Genomic DNA, 26982 nt, shown 5'->3' with positions numbered 1-26982 from the left:
GATGATGATGATGATGATGATGAAGATAAAGTGGTCAATCGAGATCAATTGCGGTAAGTTATAATTTTGTACTTGCTCATTTCAAGTGATAGAAAAAGAGTAAACTGTATTTCTTGACTAATGTATGTCCTGCATGTTGTGAACAATATAGTAATGTTTAAAAAAAGTTTTCATTCATGGTGCACCATTTCTGTAAAATTATTATTTTTTCTTATCTTTTTTTATTTTATAGACAAACAACAACTAGGCCAACAAGCAATACATCAGGCTGAGGAAAAATCTTGTTATGGTGAAGACAGCATGGGATTTTCCTTGGAAGAAGAAACCAACATGAGTGAAGAAAACGGTACTGTGAGGTCAACATCAACATTAACTAGTAATAGTAGTTGTTGTAATAGCAGCAGTAGTTATAACTCTCATAGCAGTGATAGTCATATTTTCATGATAGTGATAGTACTGATAGTCATTATAGTGATAGCTCTAGTTCTCAAAGCGAAGATATTTATAGTTGTAATAGTGATCATAGCCAATTCAGAGAAAACGGAAATAATATTGCCACACAGGATTTCAATGTAAAGTTAAAAGACCTCCTACACTCCTACATTCCTCATTCGCCCTCAAATATTCAAGATACTCAGTGTTCATCCAATTCTTCTGTCCCCATGAATACCCAAGAATTTAATACCAAATGGCAGGCCCTCCTCTTAAATAATCATCCGCCTTCCACACAAAGTTCTTCCCCCTCATCACATCCAACACGTCAGATTGGCGGGGGGTCAACTGATGACCTGCCATCAGAAGATTCACCATCAGATGAAGACAGCGGCGCAAAGTATTACAGCATCGTACGTGTCCGTGAACTACAAGTGAAGAAATTCAATGCTACAGCTCATGGCAACAGGATACAACTCAATGACATCCAACCAGTGCGTGGTATCGTGCAAGTGGTGGTAGTACTACAAGATGTGTTTGAGAGTATTATTAGCCTACTCACCCATGGCATCTCTCCCAGGGACAGAGTACGCATTACACTTGAAAGTCCGTCCCTTCCCTATCAAATCTGGTTACCTTTTTCCCCTGTTCAAGAACTGACTGTGGACAGAGTGTTGGGTGAAATTGAACGTGTACTGCAGTCCTATGAAGAATTCACCCTAGATGAGAATGTTTCTATCAACTTCATTCATGTGCACATGCCTGTTGGGGCGGGAAAGAGGTGGGGATGGAGACCTGTCAACATAGCCTGTCGCCTCAAACTGATGAAAGTATCATTTGCATCACTAATACCGATGAATTATGCTGTGCAAGAGCGATAGTGACAGCAACAGCCCACATCAACCGTCACAGTGATCCAGGATGGAACTCTATGCGACAGGGACGACAAGAGCAGACAATATGTGCATCCGAACTCATTGCCAAAGCAGGTATTTCATCAGGACCATGTGGACATAAAGAACTTGACAAATTACAAGCTGTCCTTCCATCGTATCGAATCAACGTTATTTCAGATGAGACATCGGGTTCACTTGCTTATCAGGGAAAGGCCGCCGCTGAACACAATATTTACCTGTACCATCATAACAATCACTATGATGTCATCACGTCAATGCCCGCATTTCTACAGAGAAACTATTACTGTCACCATTGTCACAAAGGGTACCAAAGAAAGCATGATCACATCTGTGAAGTTTTCTGCAAGTGTTGCTGTGTTCCATCTGTATGTCCAGCAACAGATAATCAGGTCTACTGCAAAGATTGCCATCGCTACTTTCGAGGTCAACAATGCTTCAACAACCATAAAACACCTGGTCCCCTTGCTCAATATGCAACATGTCAAATCATTTGTCGCTGCAAGTTGTGTGGTGTAACCATCAATTGGGAAAACAGAAAGAAAGATGATGACCACAATTGTGGTGAAAAATACTGCAGAGTATGTAAACAGTACCAAGACAGTGATCATTTATGCTACATCCAGAGATAGTATTCATAATAATGATGTTGACTTATTCGACTTTGAAGCTGAAGAAGGAGACAAAGAGGACAGTGAAGAAGAGATGAAGAACTATTTCTTTGATTTTGAATGTACTCAAGATGGGGGCGTCCATGTACCCAACTTGTGCATTGTCCAGTCCGAGTCATGTTCAGAGTAGGTGTTCTATGGTCCCAACACCAAGTAAGAGTTTTTCGATTGGGCCCTCACAGAAGAAAACGCCGTCAGTACTTTCATCGCACACAATCTGCAAGGTTATGACGGACAATTCATACTGCAATACTACCATGAGAACAACGTTCAACCTGAAGTCATCATCAATGGAACCAAAATCATGCGCATCTACATCCCCGACTTAAATATCAAGTTCATTGACTCTTATGATTTCCTACCTGTGGCTTTAGCTCAACTTCCTGACATGTTTGAGCTGAATGAACTGAACAAAGGCTACTTCCCCATTCCTTCAATACAGCAGAGAATCAAGATTACGTCGGTCCTCTCCCAGTTGCAGATACTACGGCCCCGATGGCATGAAACAACACGAGAGAGAAGTTCCTAAAGTGGAATGAAGACAAAAGATTGAAAAACCGCCCTTTCAACCTGAGACAAGAGCTTGAAGACTACTGCAGAAGTGATGTAGACATCTTGAGGAGAAGTTGTTTGAAATTTCAAGACATGTTTAAACAACAGAATGGTGTAGATCCGTTCAGAGACTGTGTGACCATAGCATCAGCCTGCACTGTCGTTTTACGCAAGAATTTTTCTTAGGAAAGATACCATCGGGGTTATTCCAGACCATGGGTACAGCCATCGAAGAAATCAATCATTGCATTGCAGTGGTTAGAATGGATTACATTCAAGAATGATGTTAACATCCAACACGTCCACAATGGAGGTGAGAAGAAAATTGACTGCTATTGGGTAGATGGTTATGATGAAGAAAGCAACACAGTATATGAGATGCATGGTTGCTACTACCATTGCTGCCCTCGATGCTATGAAGACCATAACATTGTCAACACTAAAGTAGAGAAGACGATGGCAGACCTTTACAAAAGTACCCAAGATAAGATGCGATTTCTACGTTGCCATGGCTTTAGAGTGATCGAAAAGTGGGAGTGTGACTTCAAGAAAGAAATTTATGAAAACCAAGAACTGCAAGAATTCATAAAGTCACTTGATCTACAGGAGCCCCTTCATCCACGAGATGCATTATTTGGCGGCAGAACCAATGCCACTACACTATACCACAAATGTGTTGATGATGAAGAAATTCACTACGTGGATTTCACAAGCTTGTACCGTTACATCAACAAGTACTGTAAGTACCCTGTCAAACATCCAGAAGTCCGCACCAAGAACATTGTACTCCCTGTTCAATTATACTTTGGTCTGGCAAAATGTCGAGTTCTATCTCCTCAAATAATCTACTTTCCTGTTCTCCCCCTGCAAGTGGAAAAGAAGTTGATGTTTCCCCTTTGCAGAAGGTTTGCAGATACCAAACAACAGTCACCATGTGAGCATAATGACGAACAACGGTCCTTCGTGGGAACTTGGACAACACCTGAATTAGCCAAAGCCGTCGAGAAGGGGTACAAGATCGTCAAAGTCTTTGAGGTATGGCACAACGGAGAAAGAGAAGTGTACAGCAGAGAATCGCACACAGGTGGGCTCTTCACTGATTACATCAACACTTTCTTAAATTGAAACAAGAGAGTAGTGGTTGGCCTTCATGGTGTCAGACAGAAGATAACCAAGATCGGTACATCCGTGAGTAATATGACAGAGAGGGAATCCTTCTTGATAAGACGAAGATTCACCAAAATCTAGGCCAACGAGCATTGGGAAAACTAATGCTGAATTCTATGTGGGGCAAGTTTTGCACAACGCAACAACTTTCCACAGCTGCACTACATCAGAGAACCTGCAGAACTCTTCCGCCTGCCTTCAAGTGAACAACACATTGTCAACAACTTGTCTTTCGTCAATGACGACATGGTTGCTGTTCAACATACGCTTCGGAATGAATTTGTCGAGGGGGCTGTCAACACCAATGTTGTCATTGCTGCATTTACCACTGCCTATGCTCGTCTGAAGTTGTCCTTGAGGCTATTCGTGAACTGGCCTTGTACTTCAACACTGATTCAGTCATATTTGTCAGCAAACCAGACCAGTACGAACCACCTCTTGGTGATTACTTGGGTGATCTCACCAACGAACTGGATCCTCCTAGCAATTTCATCACCAAGTTCATGTCAGGGGGAGCTAAAAACTACGCCTTCTGTCTACACAGCCTGACAGGAAAGGTAACACCACTCTGTGTAAAGTCAGGGGAATCACCTTAAATTACCGCAACAGCTTAGACGTCAACTTTGATGCCATCACTCGTCTTGTCACCACCTGTCCAACATCAACTATCACCGTGAATGACCCCGTAAAAATCCGACGTGTTGGATATAATGTAGTATTCAAAAGCGAAAGTTAAAAGTATGCCCTAGGTTTATGATAAAGAGCTCTGATTGGAAATTACAAAACTCTTCCCTACGGTTATTAAACTGTACATTGTATTTAAACCCCCCCCCCCCCCAAAAAAAAAATCAATTAATGAATGTCACTAAATATTTGGCAAATGTTTTCTAGTATTCAAAACATTGTGTTATCAAAGTAGTTTTGAATGCTTTGTCAGGAAAAGGTATTGTATTTTGCAATTCAAGAGATTTTAAAGATCTCATTTAAAGAAAATTTAAGAATTGTAAATGTTTATACATGAACTCATTGTATTTTAGTATTGCATTTCAAGTTGGTTTAGGAGGATAATGTAAAGAATTTTTGTGAAGCTGTTTTCACAATTCTCGCGTGTTTCAGCAATTCATCGTTTGAATCTATTGTATAAATCCTATTCAAAAACAAAAACAATAACATCAAACTTGATCTTGTATACAGGCATTTTGGCAATTTAAAGAAAAAAGAAATCTGATCAATATTATGGTAGATGTATTCTGATCATTCTGTTTATTAGAGTTGTATATTTCATCCATTTTTAAAGTCTTGAAAATCATGTGTTAGAATTTTTGAGAAATGAAAGTTTGCAAATGAAAGAGAGAAGAATGTACATGTTACCCCACAAACTTTAGATATTGACTTTGGAATTGAACATGACAGATCAACAGTTTGATTTGTTTTTGGTATTTTGAGAGAGAGAGTTTCAAATAATCTGTAAATCTCAACTTTCATCTGTAAAAAATCTTTTATATGTGAAACAAAAAAAAAACTTCCTGATTAATCTTTTTGTAAAGTAATAAACTGACATCAATTTACTTTATTTTAAATGATTCAGAGGCTGGTTTGAATTTATTTGTGAGTGTTTATGTGTAAACGTTTGTTGAGAGAGGAAGCATTTTTGTTTGTGTATGTATGTATGTATGTGTGTGTGTGTGTGTGTGTGTGTGTGTGTGTGTGTGTGTGGTGTGTGTGTGTGTGTGTGTGTGTGTGTGTGTGTGTGTGTGTGTGTGTCTGTCCCCTTGCCCTGAAGGCCAAAAAGTAGGCCCCACTGCCCCGAGGGCCACCTAGGAAGATTGGTCTTTGCCGATGAATGAGATCACACTTTCCATGTTTATGGACCCCCCTTACCCGTCTTGAACCTTTGAAGGCCCCTCAGCCCCACGGGCCTTATTTTGCCTTCCCTCTGTCAAGAAATGAGAGAAATCAGCCAAAAGTCCCATCACGGTGAAGATCAAGTTGGTCAACTGGTATACCATGCCAGAATGCGAAAGAACTGTCCTTACCCTGGTTGTCATGCAAAACATCTCGTAAGACTGGCAAATCATCTCACACAAGTGCATAATATTGAAGATAAAGTTGAAAGACAGAGATTTTTGAAACTGGCCAAACAATCTGACACTCATCAATTGATGTGCCAGTTGATACAAATCATTCGTCTACTGTCTGAACAACATCAATCAAGTCAATCATGGATGCAAGACTACAACATCCATTCACTGCGCTCATATGTGGACCCATACAGTCTGGCAAAACCGAATTCGTCAAACGACTGCTGAAGGAATGGGAAACTATGATTTTTCCATCTCCTGAGCGTATTGTCTGGTGCTATGGAGAATACCAACCTGCCTATACGGAACCGGCTGCCCGTATCCCTAGCATTCATTTTGTTGAAGGCATTCCTGAAGAGTTGGACAGTATGTTTTCCCCTCACCAATCCAACTTATTGATTATCGATGATCTGATGTCAGAAACTGAAATGACAAGAGAATTACCAATCTGTTCACAAAAGGTTCTCATCATCGTAATCTCTCTGTCATGCTTATCTTACAAAATCTGTTTCATCAAGGCAAAGAGACGCGAACCATGAGTCTGAATTCACAGTATCTGGTCTTGTTTAAAAATCCAAGAGACGGATCACAGATCACTCACTTAACCAAACAGAATGTACCCAGGACATACCCGTTTCATCCAAGCTTTTACTTATGCCTCCTGTGAACCCTATGGCTATCTCCTCATTGGCCTGAAACACAACACACCGGAAGTCCTTCGTCTGCGCACAAACATCTTTCCATGAGAGACTGCCTTTGTTACGTCAGGAAAACATAAAATAGACATGATGAGATGAAATACAATCATTTCATCATGTCTCAGCGAATGAGAAAACATGCTCATTTTCTCTCTGTGTTAGCCAACGGCAATTCAAAGCAACAGAGGGGGATCATCGAGGGAGCCAGTAACGATTTAATCCATCGCCTCTGTGAATGTTGTCTGAACATTCTTCGGGGAAGTGTTCCACTGTCATCTGCTCAAAGAAGAAATTGAGCAAATACAAACATCATCTTCGCACACTGTCAAATAAAAAGGTTTCAACATCAAAGAAGAAGAAGATACTTGTGCAAAAGGGTGGATTTCTCTCGGCCGTCCTAGGGCCTGTGCTGTCTGTGTTGGGAAGTCTCCTCTTTAAGTGAATTGTCACCATGCCCATGGAACATGCCAAGAAGATGGCACTTGTGCCACAGGAATACTAGATACCATACAACTACAGCAGAATCAAACAACAAACCCTGTGACGAAGATGCTGTCCTCTCTGGATCGGGAGATGCAACAAATCTTGGAAAGAACAGACATCACCGATGATGAAAAGGCAAAACTGTACCAACAGACTCTTCAGTAGTACAGGGCTTACATTGATAAAAGGAAGGAACCTGTTCAAATCAGCATCCCCCTCTGAAAATTCAATGGGTACCACTACCGCTGTGTCTTCTTCAGGGTCCCCTTTAGCTAAGGGCACAGAAGAGGAAGGCATAGACAAGCCAAAGCCCTCGGATAGTGTGGAGCAGGATGTGATGGAAAGTGTGCCAAAATCCCTCCGACAAAAGCACACTTGCTCCTTCAGAAAGTGAAACAGCATGACTCCGTTGATTGGAATGAGCAAGGGGAATTAACGTATGATGGTAATCCCTTACCTGGAACTCATATCGTAGACCTCATCAACGACACCTTACATCGGAGGAAAACCTTCACTCCTAGAGGGTGGCAACAATTTGCCGAGTGCTGTCTGACATAAATGTACCACAAGATCTGATTGGCAACAAGGAAAGATGGAACTGGATTCAGTCTCAGCGAAAATCAAAAGGATTGTTTCAGCCAAGAGGTGATGATGAAGAAGGTGATAATGGAGTGTTTGTTGGACAATCATCCGCAAAAAGAAAAAGATAAGGAGGAAATACATACTGTCATTTCAACCGCTGCAAGACCACGGCATCGGTCATCCATGCCAGGGAACTGGCTCAATTTTAAAACATCACTTGACAATTTGATGATAGTCATTCCAAGTGTTGTCCATCTTTTCTATCCCTTGGCAATATCCTGAAATGTGTGAGGTGCCTCTGTGCTTGTTGTTCTGGATCCATAATCACCAAAGATGAAACATATAACTAAATCGACGGATCTCGGATCAGCACCTAGGTGTTTTATGGTCCGAGTAATTCCACAAATTTTGGAGGAGTCAATGCTACATACCGTGCTGCAAAAGAGAAGGGAATAAAGACCACCCGTCAGAAAGTGAGAGAATGGATGCAACATCAGGACACTTACACATTATACAAACCAGTGAGGTGGAAGTTTCTGAGGGCTAGAGTAATTGTTGGTTGAATGGATCTACAGTGGCAAGCTGATCTTGCTGATGTCAGTTCACTAGCAAAATACAATTGAGGGTCCTGATACATCCTCCTGCATTGACATTTTATCAAAGTATGCCTGGGCCATTCCCTTGAAAGACAAACGAGGGTCACTTTGGTGCCAGCGTTCCAACAGATTTTGAAGACTGGACGAAAACCAGAAAAACTACAAACGGATCAAGGCAAAGAAATCGTGAACCACCTATTTCAAAAATCTCTGAAGGGTGAAGACATTTAATTTTCACCATCGGAAATGAAACAACAGCTTCTGTGGTCGAGCATTTCAATCGTACCCTGAAAACTAAAATGTGGAAGTACTTTACCAGAAACAACACCCTAAGCTACCTATTGGTGCTTCCTCAGCTAATGCAATCTTACAACAACACTTGGCATCGCAGCATCAAGAGAAAACCAGCGTCTGTCAACAAGACCAATGAAAAAGAGGTGTGGGATACTCTGTACAGTGACTATGAACAGAAAACGGTGAAATTCAAATTCAGTGTGGGAGAACAAGTGAGAATCAGCAAAACTAAATGTATGTTCAAGAAAGGTTATCTGCCAAATTGGACAGAAGAAATCTTCACTGTGTCGAAAAGGATCTCCAGTCGACCACCTCTTTACAAGCTGAAAGATTTTGATGAAGAGGAATTAGAAGGTACTTTCTATTAACAAGAGCTACAAAAAGTTGTCAAGAAAGAGGACGACATCTTCAGAGTAGAAAAAATACTCAAAACAAGAAAGAGAAAGGGCAAGACTGAATATCTGGTCAAGTGGTATGGTTGGCCAACCAAATTCAATAGTTGGGTCGGGATCTGACAAAACTATAAGAGGGATGACACTGTTGGAGAGTCACAGTCTGACCGCCCACTTTCATCATGGTTGAACGTCCATTCTTCATGACGCTATCGAGCAATGCATCCATGGACGTTTTCCCAGACAATGCAGTGACAGGCTACACTGTGAAATTACCTGAACACATTTCTCTGCGGAACAACTGGGAAGTGGCCTTGATGGACATACACTACTTTTTGTCTTGGTACAATGTGGTCGCTGGCAGAAACTTGCTGGCAAACGAAATTCAAGACCATAGAAAAACACTTGTCAAAATACCTGCAGGTTACTACAATGATTTTGGAAGTATACTGGTCACTCTGAGAGAGCAAGGTTTACCCGACAACGTCCAGTTGCTTTCGACCCGGTGACAAGAAAGTAACTGCTGATGTGAGTGAGGGTACCAGCCTCTACTTTCTACCAGGTCTGGCTGAAATCATGGGATTTTATCCCAATACCATCTTGAGGCAGAAGAACGATGCACCTTTCATGTTCAGTGTTTGAAACCTCTCTTCTCTGTATGTGTATTGGACCTAGTGGACGACCAGTTGGTGGGAGATACCTTTGTACCCTTGTTGAGAATAGAACATGTGGAAGGGATCCATCGGACAGATGATCAACCGCCCCTTCCACACCCCATACTTTCTTCCCCTGAGAAACCATGAATTTGATACGGTAGAAGTCTGCATAAGAGACGACATGGGTCAGAAGTGCCATTTCAAGGTGGGAAAGAGACCGTGACACTAGCCTTCAGAAAACGACGCCCTACACTATTGTATCCTGAACCATGCCGTATAGACGTAAAATCTATGAAAGCAATCCGGCCTCATACAAGAAGTTTTATTTGGATCAGGTGGGAAATGGAGCATCGTTCCAGGGGCAGCTTTGCAGAGAGGATATGGCTTGGGCAGTATTTTGGGAGGCCTCTTCCGTGCAGCCACACCCCATACTCAAACAAGGTGCCAAAGTCTTAGGGAGAGAGATGTTGAAAACGGGACTCAACATTGCAGGTGATGCACTCATGGACGTAACATCAAGCACTAGGCAAATCGAAGATTGGTGGAAGCCGGGAAACAGTTAATGGCAGGCAGTTGTTCCAGATACTCAGTACCCCATGGCGGTGGTATAAAACGTAAAGCTGCAAAACGAAGAGCCATTTCCTCCAAAGCCAAGTGAAAGAGAAGATCTCCTGACATTTTTGACTAACATGGCATTTCTTCACGAACACTCCTGCGAGTGTACCAAGAGTGAACTTGACTTGTTCACAGTTCCTCCAACGCAGACTAGTGTGGAAGAGGGACAATGGAAGAAGTGCATCCCTGACCCACATTGTGGAATTGGGACCCATCGAATTTGTGATTTCGGGTTCAGGGGAAGACTACATCTTCTGTCCTCAACACTCTTTCTGATCAAGGCCAAGATTACAAAAGTTGATGATACTAACCTCGGTGCAGATGCAGCACTTGGTCCTGTCAACTCTTGTGGCTCCATTCACTGTTCAGTCAGGTGGATTTACACCTCAATGGCAAAATGATATCAAACCCTTCCCCTACTTACCCCTACCGAGCCATGTTGGAGACCATGTTGAATTATGGTAAGGAGACCAGAGACACCTGTATAGGTACAGCCCTTTTTCTTGAAGGACAATCACTTGAAAATGGATGGAGTGGACCCCACTAAGAAGGTGGAGAAGTGAACAAGGGACTGAAAAACCGATATGCCTTCACGTCGGGCAGTCAAGTTGTCGATATGGTAGGACCCATCCATTCATATCTCTTCTTTCAGCCCAAGTATCTAATGAATGGTGTCGAATTACGTTTCAAACTCAATAGAAGCAATAATGCCTTCTCCCTTGTGAGTTCTTCAGAAAATCCAGACTTGAAAGCTGTAGTCACGAAGCCACACTACTGGTCAGGAAAATAAACTCAGTCCATCGGTACAGCTGGGCCATGCAGAAGCTTTAAAGCAGGGACCGTCCAAGTATCCCATACATCGTTGTGTGATGAAGATTCTGTCTATTCCTGGAGGCACCATATCCTCCAACAAAGACCACATCTTTCTGGGACAGCTACCGAAACGTGTGGTCTTGGGTCTGATTGACAACGATGCCTTCAATGGTTCATACAAGAAAAATCCTTTCAACTTCAAACATTACGGCATGACGTCGCTGGTCCTTAATGTCAGTGGAAAGCAAGTTCCGAGCAAACCCCTGAAACTGGACTTCACCAAAGCAGGTGGTCAGTCATTCATCAGGCCTACTATTCCCTGTTTACTGGGACTAATAAAATAGGCAGAGATGAAGGAATCATCATCAATCGCTATGAATACGACAATGGATACACACTATTTGCATTTGATCTCACACCGGACTTGTCTGCCGACGGAGGATATTTGAACCTGGTCAAAGAAGGCAACCTGGCATCGAACTGCAGTTCTGACAAGCCCTGCCAAATACTGTGAATTTACTGGTGTACGGCGAACTGGATAACATCACTGAAATTGACAGAGACCGCAACATCCTCTTTGATTACTGAAATTGATTCCTCAACTCCAGTGAAAGATGGATAAAGTTGAAAGAGATCTTGAGTACAGATTGATACACTGCATCATCTTTGGCGGGGTGGAACCATCAGACCGATTTCCTAAGAATTTTACATCGCATTGTTCAAGTTGGTGACGGTCATATTAGTTCAGTAAAGACAAAAATATAATCAAATTTGCAACACACATGGTTGGGCCGAAAAAAAAAACTAAATTGTATGGTGCATCCATTGAGTAAAAAACTATGATGTCCCCACAAGGTCTGTCTACATGGATTGTTAATACTAGAGGAACTGCATCAGGGTCCGTTTGTGTTCTCTAAAAAGTTGCCACAAGCTTTAACTTGGTGCTAATTGTGTGCATTCGATCCCTCTCTATAGAGAAAAGCAATTCTCATGTTTATCTGATGCACCATAGGTACGATGCTATGGTGGACTTTGTGTACATGTTCTGTTCACCATGTTACCCTGAATCACAAAAGAAGGAAACACTGTGGACGAACATAAATCATCATACACAGACTTACGTGGCTGCGAGTTTGCAAGGACCAAAGACAACGTGTACAATAAAAAAGGGCCTAGGCTACTTCTTTGGCGTCTACACACGCGCTACTCCGTTCTGCACTGCAGGGCTATAATACGGCTATGTAGTAGTCATAGCCGAGCACTCTATGACTCATACCACCGTAGGGCTAATAGCTGACCATCACGCATCGATTGATACCATGAACGAAAATTACTTTAATAGTAACCTCCGTGACTTTACTTTTAGGTCAAGCGTACGTCAGTCAAAGGAGTTAAAAAAAGTTTTGTCTACCTCCATGGTTAGTCATGGAGCCAGGAGCAGAACTAGTACCTCCATTCTATACGGCAAGCATTATGAAATGTCTTTGTCTTTGCATGCTCACTGTGTTTCGAATGTCATTACAAACGGCTTTGCTAGGTCTGCATAGTTTCCCTGCTTGATGGATGTTAGTGTTGTAATTAAAGGGAAATCAGTGAAATAAACAATTTCGTCTTATTTAATTCGGCATTGCACTAGTTTACAAAGGGCATGGAGCTGGCTCCATGCAAATAGTAAATCGCTGCCCACGTGTGGGGGGGGGGGTTGTGTCAATCTGATTAAAAGCCATAGCCCAGATTTCAAATCGATAAAGTAAACAAGAAAGTAAACTCACAAAGTTAATAGACATGATGGGTAAGATGGGTATGGCCGATTTGCCCTAAATAGGGGCTAGTACCTCCATGCTATACGGCAAGCATTATGAAATATTTGGGTCTTGCATGCTCACTGTGTTTCGAATGTCGTTACAAACGGCTTTGCTAGGTCTGCATAGTTTTCCCTGCTTAATGGATGTTAGTGTTGTAATTAAAGCAATTAGTGAAACTAACAAGTTTCGTCTTATTTAATTCGGCATTGCACTGGTTTACAAAGGGCATGGAGCTGGCTCCATGCAAATAGTAAATTCGCTGCCCACGTGTGGGGGGGGTTTGTCAATCTGATTAAAAGCAATTGCCGAGATTTCAAATCGATAAAGTAAACAAGAAAAGTAAACTCACAAAGTTTAATAGACATGATGGGTATGGCCGATTTTCTCTCAATAGGGCATACCCACCATATGTAAATCAGTGTGGGGAAAAGTTGTTATGGATACATGATGATCATTAAATTCACTTCTCTCTAAACAGCATGTAAGTCGTCGACAACCGGACAAGGTCGTAAACATACTGATACATTTTCTAAGCTGCAGATTAACTATTGCTTAGCCAGCCACTTAACAGAATTATGTAGGATATGGCTTATGACAGGCACTGAAAAAGAGAAGGGACAACGCAGCATTTTACTTATAGTAATAGAAGTCTGCCGCACCACAAGGGATTTGAGAGTTAAGGGAGTATGTCCATACCCGTTTCAGCATTCCCTTTGCCTCCTTCCACCGAAAAGCTGTTCAGGAGTTTATTTCTTTTTAAATGAAAGCCTAAAGTCAGTAGACTGCCGCCTATCACAACATACTTGCCTTAGTTACACATATCTAGGTAACGGGATATCTAAAAGAAGAGTCCGGGCTGATGATGGTGGTGTTCTTCCCTTGCGTTTTCCATGTTCTTTCACTGGCCGTTTTCAAAATGCCAGCAAGGAAAGTCTCGGGAAGCTTTATTCTTCAAAACTTGAATGAACAAGTCATTGTTAATGACATAGTCCGCACCCACATTTCATGTCGTATGCAATAGGCGAGTCTATGATGGATTGGTGGCACGGTAGTGGGGTTGTTGGATATGGGTTATATGATTTTTGGAGAGCTTGTTTGAGCTTGGACATTTGATTCACATTTGTTTGTAATGAATTGAAAATCAGATTCTCTATTGATGTCAGCATGTATAAATGATGTGGAAGTTTTGAATTCTCTGCACAAATTATGATAGTCAGGCTATGAAGAGAAACTCATGTAATTTCGAAAAGTACGGTTTCAAGTGGTTCGTCTGTTAAAGTGCAAACCAAATGTTGTAAATGACTAAAAGCCCAGTCAAATATTCAACAATAACTAGCATTGCCGGTCCATTGTAGTGTAGATAGCCTTCATCATTTCTACTATGAGAATCAAATAAATAGAAAAGACAATTCTGCTTAAATAATGCCAGGTTATATTCTTCAATTGTAGAATTTCTTGTGTACAAGTCTGAAAAGTAGTGTGTAGAGCAGAGTCTAATGTATGAATAAAATTATCAATCGTAAAGAAATTATCCCCGAAATAGCCAGAAATTGAAGAGGTTGGATCACAAGCAAAATGCCACATTCCAAATGAAAAGCTTTGTTTTTAAATCTGTAAATATGCAGATCTCTACCTTGCCTGTGTGGATACAAGATGTCATACAATGACTTTCCTATATAAAGAATTGAATCAATACCAGTCTGTTCAATAAATGTCAAAATGTTTTAAATATGCTATGGCTATTAGGCTATTTGCCATGCAATTGCTGGTATTAGCGGCATAGAGTGAAAATGTAGGTGACCCCGATGCAAATTGAAGTATGTTTAATAACATATTTATCACTGCCTTGGCAACTAAGCCCCCGCAGAACTAGCTTGCTGTATGCTAGTACATTTGCCGCAAAATGCTGGTTTCTGTAGCGCACAATGCCAGTGTAAAGGCCGGGTTGCGATGCGCTCAAGCCCATTGATAGCGCATAAATTTACCATTGAAATCAGCGCACTGTTGTACTCGCATTTTTCAATGGCATACTCTGCGCCAGCGTACAACTCAGGGCTGCCCTGTAACCTGAGGTAGACTGAAAGATTCCGTCGACCTATGACCCTTCCGAAGTAAGGGTAAGGTCTTAGGTCGCAGTGCGCCAGGGGCGCCCGCATGCGACGGGATCTTTCAGTCAATAACTTGAGGCTGCTGCTGAAGTCTCCAGCTCAGATTTCATTCTTTCTGAATTTGTTACCTAAAATTTCACAACATCGCCCTTATTCGCTCATGGGGACTCGTATGGTAAACCACGACTGAAATTGATCACAGTCTTCATGCCATGGACATCTTCACCGTTGAGACGCCGCAGATTGAAATGTGTTGCAATTGCATGATGCTATTCTTGTCTACTAAAACGCACCCTTGCGAGACTGTCCACAATGAACCAGTTTTCTTTCGGATTACTGCATCTGTATACAAGATGTAATTTACGGGAGTTGAAATAGCGTGTATATCGAGCCCTGACTGACTGTTGACTACCATGTACAATCGCTAGAAGTACAATATTGTTGCGTCGGAGTTGAGACAGAACAACGCAGCAGTCTGACTTGTTCAACTTCAAAAAGTTTGTTGTCAACTGTTACCGGTTTGACCATAGACCCTCGAAATGATGACGCATTACACTGTGTTACGTGTGTAGCTCTACCTCATTAGTCATGGCATGCTCAGAGAAATATCAAGTTACTTTATTGATAAGCTATAAAATACAACATAAAACCCGATTATTCATTAAATCAAATATAAATAAATAGAATTACGGCTAGTCTCCATGAGTACAATGATGAAAAAGACGGAATTCGGAAGAAAACGTAATCACGGAAGTACAAAAACTCAAACTGAAATGAACTAAATTTAGCTACCGCCATGAAAATGCACTACGTTGAAGATGAAAGTGAAAATGTAAGTATGGGTAAACAAACGTAAAAAAATAAACCAAGAGATGCATTCTTAGTTTTTGTGAGCCACCCCTGTGAAATTACACACTTCGCTGGGTTTTCGTCAAAACAATGCCCGCGCCACGCACTCACCAGTCTGGGTGATGTCCATATAGAGGATATTACAACTGAACAATCAGCAAACCTGCCGCCGCAACATCATGAATGATTAACAATGCAAACCTAGGCTCGCAGATTGCAACAACTTCGGAACCTTTTTGCTAGATTTCACCCTTTCTTTTTAACACTCGGTAGTTTTTAGATGAAGACATTTTGCACAATATTTATTATGGTCGAGATGGCGACCAACACAATTGGTTATTACATCGAAATTACTTCTGCAGATTGTTGTCCTGGCCAGGTACTGCTCCCAGAAATCAGAATTTGACCCTTGTAAATTTAGACTACGTTATTTGTCGCCAAATATCGCCTATTTCAGGTTAAATTTGAACATAACCTAGCCATCTATACCATGCCTTGCCATCATGGAGAATATTTCAAGCTTTGCAACGATCGGTCAACTGTTCATGTCGGTCACCGGAGCACGATGGAACATGATTTTGTCGATCACCATGCATTTCCTGCCACGATTGACCCAATCGCCCGAGAAGTTAAACAAAAAGCTTGAAAAGAGTACGAAAAATGTCTTTTCCGAACATGCTCTGGGAAAGAAACTCAAAAAACTATTCCTTAAGAAATCCTTACAATTTTTAACATGGTCGAACGCCTACAATCGACTCGGGCTGAGACACTTCCGGGTAGCCAACAGTCTCAGTCGATCGGTTGATCTGTCAAGTCATGCAAGTCATATCGCGCTCCCAGCAAAACATTTCAAAGTGAACCCTTGTAACCTTTAACCCTCAATACATATAAAGTACGTGATTGGTTCTTGCCTTGCGGGTACCCAATTGCATAAGTGCGCTATAAAATTGGAAATTCCATTATTAACTACTGGAAACATACTTTTAAACTATCCAGTGATATATCAAATGAAAGATGTTTGCATGTAAAATACAAACCTAGATATCCAAAGACATATTTAAAGTGATTTCACTGAAATCAACCACATTATACAGCCACACCATATGTCATTTTAAAGCTTATTATCTCTTATTCAAGAAAATTGGCAATGTTGAACTATGAAGTAAGGCCGTATCCTTAAATTTGTATAATTAACACAGGTAACCAATAGCATAAATGTAATATAAAAGAAAATTCGTTAACTATTCTAAAAAAACTTCTAAACTATCGAGTGATATATGAAATGAAAAGTATTTGCATGTAAAAAACAAAATTGACATTGAATCAAACTTAAAAGAGATATACAAAGTGGTTTTATTGAAATGTTTTCATAATTATATCGAAAAATATATTTTCCCCTTTGATTAACGGTATTTAAAAATTTGAACAGCAGTATCTATGCAACCACATGCATTATGATGTGCAAAAAGTGCATAAAACGAGGAGAACAAACAGCTGAAATGAGGTCTAGAAATGAACATTTTGTTTGTGTAATGTATGTTTAAAAACATATGAATAGCTATTCTTGTCTGCATTATTATCCGATACTGATTTCTAGTTTTTATTGGTAAGAGATTTTCTCTAAACATGCCCTTTGTATGGAGTATAATACACCCATCCACAGCTTATGAAAACCTTTTAATGTTACTCATTATACAAATATTTCTTGTAATGTTGTAACCAAGGCAACAGCACTAATATATATATATATATATATATATATATATATATATATATATATATATACAAATGTAGACATAGAAGCAAATTCCTTCTCATTAACACTTGAACGCGCCAGAAGCTATCAGAGCTATCAGACAACCTCAGGGACAAGTAAATATCCACAAGCAGGACTGTCCACTCAGGATAAAGAAATATATTAAATTTTACTATAACCCGAACGGGATTCGAACCCCAACACACTCACGGCGACATCGCCTAGCTGCTAGGCCTCACACAAAACCAGTCGGCCACTGCTTCCAATCCAAAAGAGTGGTTCAATAACCGACTTATATATATATATATATATATATATATATATATATATATATATATATATATATATATATATATATATATATATATATATATATATATATATATATATATATATATATATATATATATATATATATATACACATATATATATATATATATATATATTATATATATATATATATATATATATATATATATATATATATATATTTATATATATATATATGGGTTATTACACGTTTTGTGTAAAGTGCTGATATGCCATGGCGAGACATACCCCTAATGAACGTATCCTGACCTGAAACCGCACTGGAGTGGAACGACTACTATGACACTGCGATCATTTGATGCTACCTTTCGAGAATAGAGTTGTCTTTATCAGTCGCTTAAAATTCATTTTCGGTTGGTGAAACGTGTGCACTACTTGACCACGTTGTTTCACTGAAGTTAAGTTTGTTCAAGTAAGGAAGCTAGAATGTCTACCGTATTGGTCTGGTTGTGTTAGTGGATGCTCATTAGTCCCCGCGGACGAAGTCCGGCGGGGACTTATAGATTGGGTCTCGTCCGTGTGTCCGTCTGTCCGTCCGTCATCAACAGTTTCTAAGACACTGCTGAGCCAATTTTGTTCAAACTTGGCACAAAGGCATAGCACTATGACCTACAGATGCACGTTGATTTATTTTGTGATACGATCCAATATGGGTGCGAGGCGGCCATTTTATTGCGATTTTTCATGTCTTTGGACCATAACTCAGACATCCTTGAGCACATTCTGCTCAAACTTGGCACAAAGGCATAACATTATGGCTCATATATCCATGTCAAATTATTTTGTGATATGTTTCAATATGGGCGCGTGGCGGCCATTTTGTTGCGATTTTTCATGTCTTTGGACCATAACTCAAACATCCTTGAGCACATTCTGCTCAAACGTGGCACAAAGGCATAACAATATGGCTTTCATGTCCATGTCAAATTATTTTGTGATACAATCCAATATGGCCACGAGGCGGCCATTTTGTTTGCAATTTTTCGTGTCTTTGAACCATAACTCAAAGATACTTGAACCGATTCTGTTCAAACTTGACACAAAGGCATAACACTATGTCCTACATATGCATGTTGAATTATATTGCGATACGATCCAATATGGGTGTGAGGCGGCCATTTTTTTGCAATTTTTCATGTCTTTGAACCATAACTCAGACATCCTTGAACCGATTCTGTTCAAATTTGGCACAAAAGCAAAACATTATGCCCTTCATATGAACATCAATTTATTTTGTGATATGATCCAATATGGCCGACAGGCGGCCATTTTTTTGCGATTTTTTTATGTCTTTGAACCATAACTCAAACATCCTTGAACCGATTCTGTTCAAATTTGGCACAAAAGCAAAACACTATGGCATACATATGCATGTATCAATTAAGCTTGCGATAGCATCAAATATGGCTGCAGAACTGCCATTTTGTTGGAATTTTGAATGTCTTTGAATCGTAATTCAAAGGTCATTACAACCATTTTGTCCAAACTTGGCACAAAGATCAAGCACTATGGCATACATATACATGTTAATTTACTTCGTGACATGTTCCAATATGGCTGCCAGATTGTCATTTTTTCCAATATCGCTGTCAGGTGGTCATTTTTGGATTTTTTCATGTCTTTGAGGCTTAATCATATGCAAATATTCGTTAACCAATGTTGTTGAGACTTGGTACAAAGATAAAGTACTATGGCATACATATGCATGTCTACTAATTTTGTGCTATGATCCATATGGTCAATAGACAGCCATTTGATTTAATTTTGGTGTAATTTTTTTATGTCTTTGAAACATAAACATACGTCACTGTCCCTCGATGGACTGATTTTGTTCAAACGTGATACGAAGATAAATACTATGGCTGCATTCTTGTGCACATTAATTTGTTTCATTATATGATCTGAAATGGCTGATTACAACAACATACCCGATCCGATACCATTTCGAAAATTCCACAAAACCATGTGTATAGTATGTGCCATCATGACACTAGAGGCAGTAAGGGCATCGTTATGTGTGATGTAATCAAAGGTTCCTTGAGTGGTCATTACCGGCAGAGATGAGTCATTTATTGAACGTTCCTCAGATTACTTTATTATGCAAGTCACAGGCCTGATGCACCCATTGCATCTATGTCATTCCACAGCTACCTAGACCACAGCTACCTAGACACCAAAGATTATAACAAAATGGACAAGCGGGGACTGTGTCATCAACGATGACTTGTTTGAATCGGAGATCGAGCTGTTGAAGGTTTTGTTTGGCATAGGTGTAACTCTATATTTCTGTTTCATGTTTCTACATGCCAATACCTTTCATTTGATATATCACTCGATAGATAAAAGTGGCACTCCCATTTGGTAACATTTTAAAAACAGCTCAACATTGTCAATTTACTTGAATTATAGATAATAGGCTTTCAAATGACGTATGATGTAGCTGTATAATGTAGCTGTATGTATCAAAATTTTTAAAATATTGTTATTCAAAAAGGGAAATACTTTTTCAATATAAATATGAAAATATTTCAGTGAAATCAATTTAAATATCTCTTTGACTATCAGAGTTGTATCCTACATGCAAATATCTTTCAATTGAAATATCACCCGATAGGTTTAAAAGTTTGTTTAGAGTAGTGAACAATGAATTTGTAATTTTATATTGCATTTATGCCGATTGGATACCCTTGTAAATTATGCTAATTAGGGGCGATGGCCGTACGTGACAGTTCAACATTGTCAAGTTTCTTATAGTAGAGACAATATGCTTTCCAAATAATGTGTGATGTAGCTGTATATTGTAGCTGTATGTGTTAAAATTATTAAAATATTGTTATTCAAGAGAGGAAAATATTATTTTCAATATAAATATGAAAATATTTCAGTGAAATCAATTTAAATAGGACTTGGATATCCAGGTTGTATTGTACATACATATACGTTTCATTTGAGATATCACTCGATAGTTGAAAAAGTATGTTTACTATAGGTAGCGGACGAGTAGGAGGCGGTTTACAGAATTTTTAACGGTACAGTTTACCAGTAAAACTCCGAGGCCCGCAGGGCCGAGGAGTTTTATGGCAAACTGTACCGTTAAATTCCGTAAACCGCCGACTACGAGTTCGCTTACCGTGTTATACCACGAATTTGCCAAGTTTTAGAGCCTTGTTTGCACGCCGAAAGTTTTTATTTGTAATTTTAGTGAAGTGCACGTTGAAACTTTGGCAGGAAAACATTGACACGTTTTGACACCTTGTTGAACGAAAGTATAAAAAAATAACCATGATTGGATAAAACAACGTTGACATGTGTTGCTATTGTAGTGCGATGACGTGATTGAGCACCTGGTTTTATTTGAATTGTATGAATTATGTTTGATTGATTGGTTGGTGTGAATGAAGTGAAAAGGTGTTTGCAGATCGACGTTAGAGTCACGCTTTGCTCATTTGGGTCGAAAACTCTGAGCAGCATACATGGAATTGCCGAGTCGCTCTACGTAGTTCGATATGGCGGATGAAGTACAAATGAAAGCTGTATCCGGTGCACCTCAACTACTAAAGGCAAAGATTGAAAAGAAAAGTCCCCTCTCACGCCAGTGCTAACGGCCACAATCGGAAGACCAAGCTACACAACCACGTCAGAGAAAGGCGCAACAGAAACTGCAAGTTCAAAAAAACAACAATATGTCTAGATCCCCAATGACTGTGGTACTGCGTGTGTGTTTCCTTTTTCTAGATTTAACTTTACCAAAGGCGACTGAAATCTCCACATTCAGTGTTTGACAACTGACTTTGAAGTCTTAAATTTCAGCTTCGAATGATCATGATAACAATAACCCTAACACAGAAGTGATATTTGCAATCAATACCGTTATTTCACGGTGACCTGTAATTGATTTTGAGATGTACAGTCGTGCAAAATTAATTCAGTCCGGTGATTCTTTTAAAGTGTCTTTACTCTGTACTTGATGGTGAAATACATTTCTTCTGGTTAATGTCTCGTAATTTTTTTTAACTCGTCGCCACGTGATTTTCCTTTGTTTAAAAAGTGTCCATTTTACAAGTTCTTTTGCTTAAAAGTGTCCGATTTACTAGTAAACCGGACAGTTTTTGACAAAAGAAATGTCCGATTTACTAGTAAATCGGTCACTTTAAAACAAAAGAACTTGTAAATCGGACACTTTTTAAACAAAAGAAAGCCAGGTGGTAATATTAAAATATTCGGTTATGGAAATTAGAAAGCATGGTAAGACTAATGGGCACGAGGCGGAGAGTGGTATAACAGTAGTTAACAATGAAATTTCTAATGTTATATCGCACCTAGCGAAATTGTGTACCCGAGTGAATTATGGCAAATTAGGGGGATATGGCCCTACTTGGCAACTCCACATCGTCAATTTTCTTGAAGTAAAGATAATAAGCTTTCAAATGACGTATGATGTGGCCGTATGTAAGGTGGTTACATTAAGTGTGAAAAATAGGTGAGTTTGCCGCTCGCTTAATTACGTCACCACGTTGTCCCCTACTTAATTTTCTAACGTGCCGCTTCGTACAGCGTGACAATCGGGAACATTTATTCAATCGCTGTTTTCAATGCCCTATACTGCCAGGAAATCATGATGACCTTCAAGTTTAAGTCCCTTGAAGCATGTCGAAATTAAAGAGTTTCAAGTTAGAATTATAAGAAGCTGGTTTCTTGACATTGGCAATCACAGTTGTTGTAGTATTCGCGGTAGTCAAACTGGTGCGATTGATTTCGGGAATGAGAACGGTGACACACCAAAAGACGTCGCGTAATTGTTCAGTGCAGAAACATCTAGAAACTGTCACCAGGTGTGACAGCGTGTATGAAAAGTAAAAACAGTTCGCCTTTGGGCGTGTTATAAATATATCGACTGTTCAGTCATTGACACGATAAATCGACTGGCGACAAATTAAGAAAACAAAACGTTTGTAATATTATTCCTTACAGCCAAAATATCTAGTCTTAATCGTGCACTGTGCATGCAACTACCCAATAGTTTATTATAACGTTATGCAGCAGGAAGGTTCAACACACTCTCAAATTTATAGGCGTGGCAGACCGGGTTGAGGGACGTGGCCATGGTTACAGTCCCATGGGAAGGTATTTCTTTATCACAAGCTAGGTTAGTTTTAGCACAGACAGTAGAGTAAAGGGGAGACTTCATGTTTTAGCCGCTCGTTTCTAGCCAAAGGAAGGCATACAAGTCCCGTATATGTGAAGAAAAACCATGTCTGAAATTGCAAATGTGAGATAGAAAGCGGTACTACACTGAACAATCAACATGACATCAGGAAACGCAGATAAGAATTAGATACGTAATCTCGATGGGTCTGATCGTCGTAGAAAATATTTTGTACACGAGCGAATGAAAACCACAAAAGTAAAATATATTCGAAATTAAAATACATATAATAGTCGATGCCAGAAAACAAAGAATTACGAGAACGAGGAATTGTTATTCAAACATAGTTTCTCAGAAGTTGGAAGGACACATGTAGTTCAAAATGTACACCATAACCATCAGCTGCCATCCTTGTTTGGTGAGGAAATATACGTTCAGGTCAGGTTGCCACAGTTACCATGCAAATTTCCGTCTTGACCGGTATTCCAGTCGGCTCTTCGAGCACGGAAAAAGTGGAAACTTTCAGCTATAGAAGTTAAGAGTTCTGAATCTTCAGATGTCATAACACTTGACTTCTGTCTTTTGAACTTTTTAGTTTACACAAACATACCCGTATGCGCCAGGGTGTATTTTGTACGACTAATGCTCAGGGTTACAGTATACAGCAGCGATGACAAAATTACTTATATTACGCGGAGCTCGTGACACTTCGTATCATTTCTAAGTCACGTTCAGTTTACGCAATACGACCAGTTTCGATTCGGACAGATGCTATTTTCACAGACGTTCAATATGGTTAGGATTTCAGCAAATCGTTGTTTTTTATGAACGTTTTTTAAACCATTTCACTATTCCGATTTTCAAATACGAAAATAAGAACGGCATGGAAAGACCATACCCCGAATTTTGATTACAGACGCCTGGAAAATGCGTATGATTTTAATGTCGAGACGGTAGAGTCATATTCGGACGCACAGGATTAAAAAGCTGTAGCTTTTCGCCTGGGGTCAAGCAGGTCAGCAGGACGTGCATATCATTAGCTAACCTCTATTGATCGATCAAAACATTTTATCGCAATTTCGTTCAAGGTTTGCGACACCATACCAGTCTCATCCCGTAAATTACAGCGCTCTGCTACGTAGACAACCCGTATTTATTTATTCTCACTGGAAACTGGCAAAACATAAACATTTATCCATGGCGACATAATGTGACACAACTCTTTTACAAAGGTAAAACTGATATTTTTACGTAAAATATTTACGCCGGAAAAAATAATCTCTAGAGAAACCATGATGACAGGAAGTTTTCTGTGGGCCCAGGGTCAAGCAGGATCGGCAATTGTAGCAAATCACGAAAGGATCGTTAGTGTAACTGTGAAATGCATCGGGAACGATGTCGCTAAACGGTTCTTTGTGCACCGTCGGGCTTGTACGGCCTAGCGCATTAAAGTACGGTCAAATGCAAAGTGTCAACTCCCTGCCTCGCAGCGTAGGGTGCGCCACAATCAACAGCCAGTTTCTTCAGACGAGTCACCAAAGTGGTCAATGGTTTCAGTATCATGTTGTACAGTGCGTCGAAATTGAAAAATTTCGTACTCAGTATTTCTCTTTAGGTAGAAAGTCGTCATCCAAAGCCTTCATTATCTTTTATAGTTATCATCATATTGAACATTAGTAGGCATTACACGGGTTTCAGAAATATCGAATAAATCTTCATTCTTCTGTCTAGATGTTTCTTTTGGTCAGGGTCCGTGATCTTCCATACAGTGCAGCTGTTGTTAAAACGGGCCCACCAATGCTTTCATCTTGGTGCTAATGTAGCAGAGTCAGTGTGGATATACAACAGAGACATTTGTGACAAAAACCCAGCCTAACCTGCCATTTTGAACTAACGAGAATGTCGACTTGATAAACTATAGGGGTGGAGTCTGCTATGACTCTGCAAAATCCTCGTCGCCAATGTAATGTTCAGAATGGCCAAGTTGAAAGACATACACCCATACACACAGTAACGGTAGCTAACACGAGGATGACTAAGCAATGACTGTGCGATTTATTCATTTTCTCTTTTAAATACACAAAATACAGATGCACGTGCAAAATGCACAGGTGCCGTGCCATTACTAGACGTAACAAATTAACATATATATAGAATGTATAGGTCACTACAGTGTATAACCACGCTTTTGTACTCACAGGAAATCCTGCCAAATGCATACTCGAAGGTCCAGTGAAAGAGGGGCGTGTCGCATGTGTTAACGCATAGGAGATACGCCCCTTTTGCACTGGACCCTCTTACTGATTTCACTCACTTTGCAATGGCATTGCTTGCATAGACACATTGAAGGCTGAAATAAGTAATCTGTCAATAGTCGTTAGCTCGCAAGGGTATTGTGATCAGTAAAATGAGAATTTGAGTCATTGCTGAGCAGCACTCCATGCATGTTGAAAACGTTCAATAGACGATGGGTAGCGGACTGATGTTCAAGTCCTATAAAGCACAAGGCGGCCATATTGGACTCAGTCAGGAATCGGGGTATGGCATAGCCATTCGTAAATTATTTTCGTAATTCCATTTGATTTGTCAAACAAGTACTTTTATTGTTTGTATATAAAATAATTTGTCTTACATCAAATACGACTACTTTTCAATCGGGTTCGAACCCACAAAATACGGCATCAGTCGCCTGGCGGAGAGGCAACAGAGAGAACCGCTCGGCTAAATCTCCACTCCCAAAAAAGAGTGGTTCAATAGCCTGCTAAGTTGTTACATTTTTCTGACTGAGACCGCTCCAAACGTTGTAGAGTTCGGAAAGCACTCACGCACGCATACTCACTATTACACATCGCACATACAGACTTTATCGAAGCGGAGAAAACGAATTCATCGCTTTCACTGGGCGAAATTCGTGCAAATACAACAATGATTTTTTTTTCTACAGAGAAGTTCAATTTTCAAAGTTTCTGTAAAAGGTTGATGTAAATAGGTCTAACCCCTGATATTAGGGGTTGCTTTTTGAGGAAACCGTATCTCTTATGGAAAGTACACTGTTAAGTAATTGCAAAAATATTCTGGTATGAGTGCTGAGAATACACAACTTAGTTTTGTAAGGGGTGTATTTTGTGTAGTACAGCTTGCTGCAAAGGTGACTTATATTGCTACCAAAGGGCCAATGAGTGTATTTCTTTAGTAAGTGTAACAACAGAAGCGTCACCTGGGGTAAATTTCGTTTTATTTTAGCATTTGTGTCAGTTTCACCTGTACTTTCATTAGTATTAAAATATGCATAAGGGTGTTTATGTCTCTTGCAAGATTTGCTTGTCGAATTCTACCACCGATGATGTCATTCATGTAGGTATAATGATCGGATTCTCTTTGCTTATTCTCCACTGGGCTGTTTTTTCAGCCCAGCCAAGCATTTAACAACCAGGGATCAGTTGACAGCTTATTGAATCTCTTCTTTCTGTCATAAGCATATTTGTTACCATAGCGATCAGTCAGTGCTTTCTTAGCTTTCTTATACGCTTCGTCTGTGTGTTGTGATCGCTTTCGTTGCTTTACTGATTGCGTACTTGCGTAGATAGTACGTTCAGTAAGAACTGTGAGATATTACTCTCATTCGAAGTATAAAGGACTTAATTCAGTGTTTGGTTAACTCATACTGGATCATTGAAGAAATCTGGCCTCTTCCTTTGAAGTCCATAACTCGAAATATTTCAAAGATTACATGATTCCGTTGCAGTAAAGGTAAATTCCTTCCTGTCTTCATAGCAACTTGTTAACTCATACATTTACTCTGTATAATCTCAGGCCCAGTGTTTATTGAGTTTACACTAGTTTTTATAAGAACGCAGGAGGAAACAGAATGACTGTGCTTTGGGCTCCACTCACTTTGAGTGTCAGTTTCATCATCACTATATACTGGAATTCCAGTATTCCTTCTTGTAAGCTACTTGATATCATTTTCAACGCCGCTTTGAACTCTTAGAGCTCAAAAATTCCAAATTGTTATCTTTACTTAAAGTTTAAATTTATTC

General features: G+C 39.8%; 1 protein-coding gene across 1 annotated transcript in view; it reads right to left on the bottom strand.

The window, feature by feature from the left end:
• Positions 1-26982, bottom strand: part of LOC139129404 (uncharacterized) — a 355444-nt gene that overhangs the window by 133297 nt on the left and 195165 nt on the right. The window lies entirely within an intron of this gene.

The sequence above is a fragment of the Ptychodera flava genome, chromosome 3 (assembly GCF_041260155.1).
Source record: "Ptychodera flava strain L36383 chromosome 3, AS_Pfla_20210202, whole genome shotgun sequence".
In the NCBI taxonomy this organism is placed as follows: Eukaryota; Metazoa; Hemichordata; class Enteropneusta; family Ptychoderidae; genus Ptychodera; species Ptychodera flava.
Note: the sequence above shows the minus strand (reverse complement) of the source record. Positions and strands in the feature narration are given on the sequence as shown.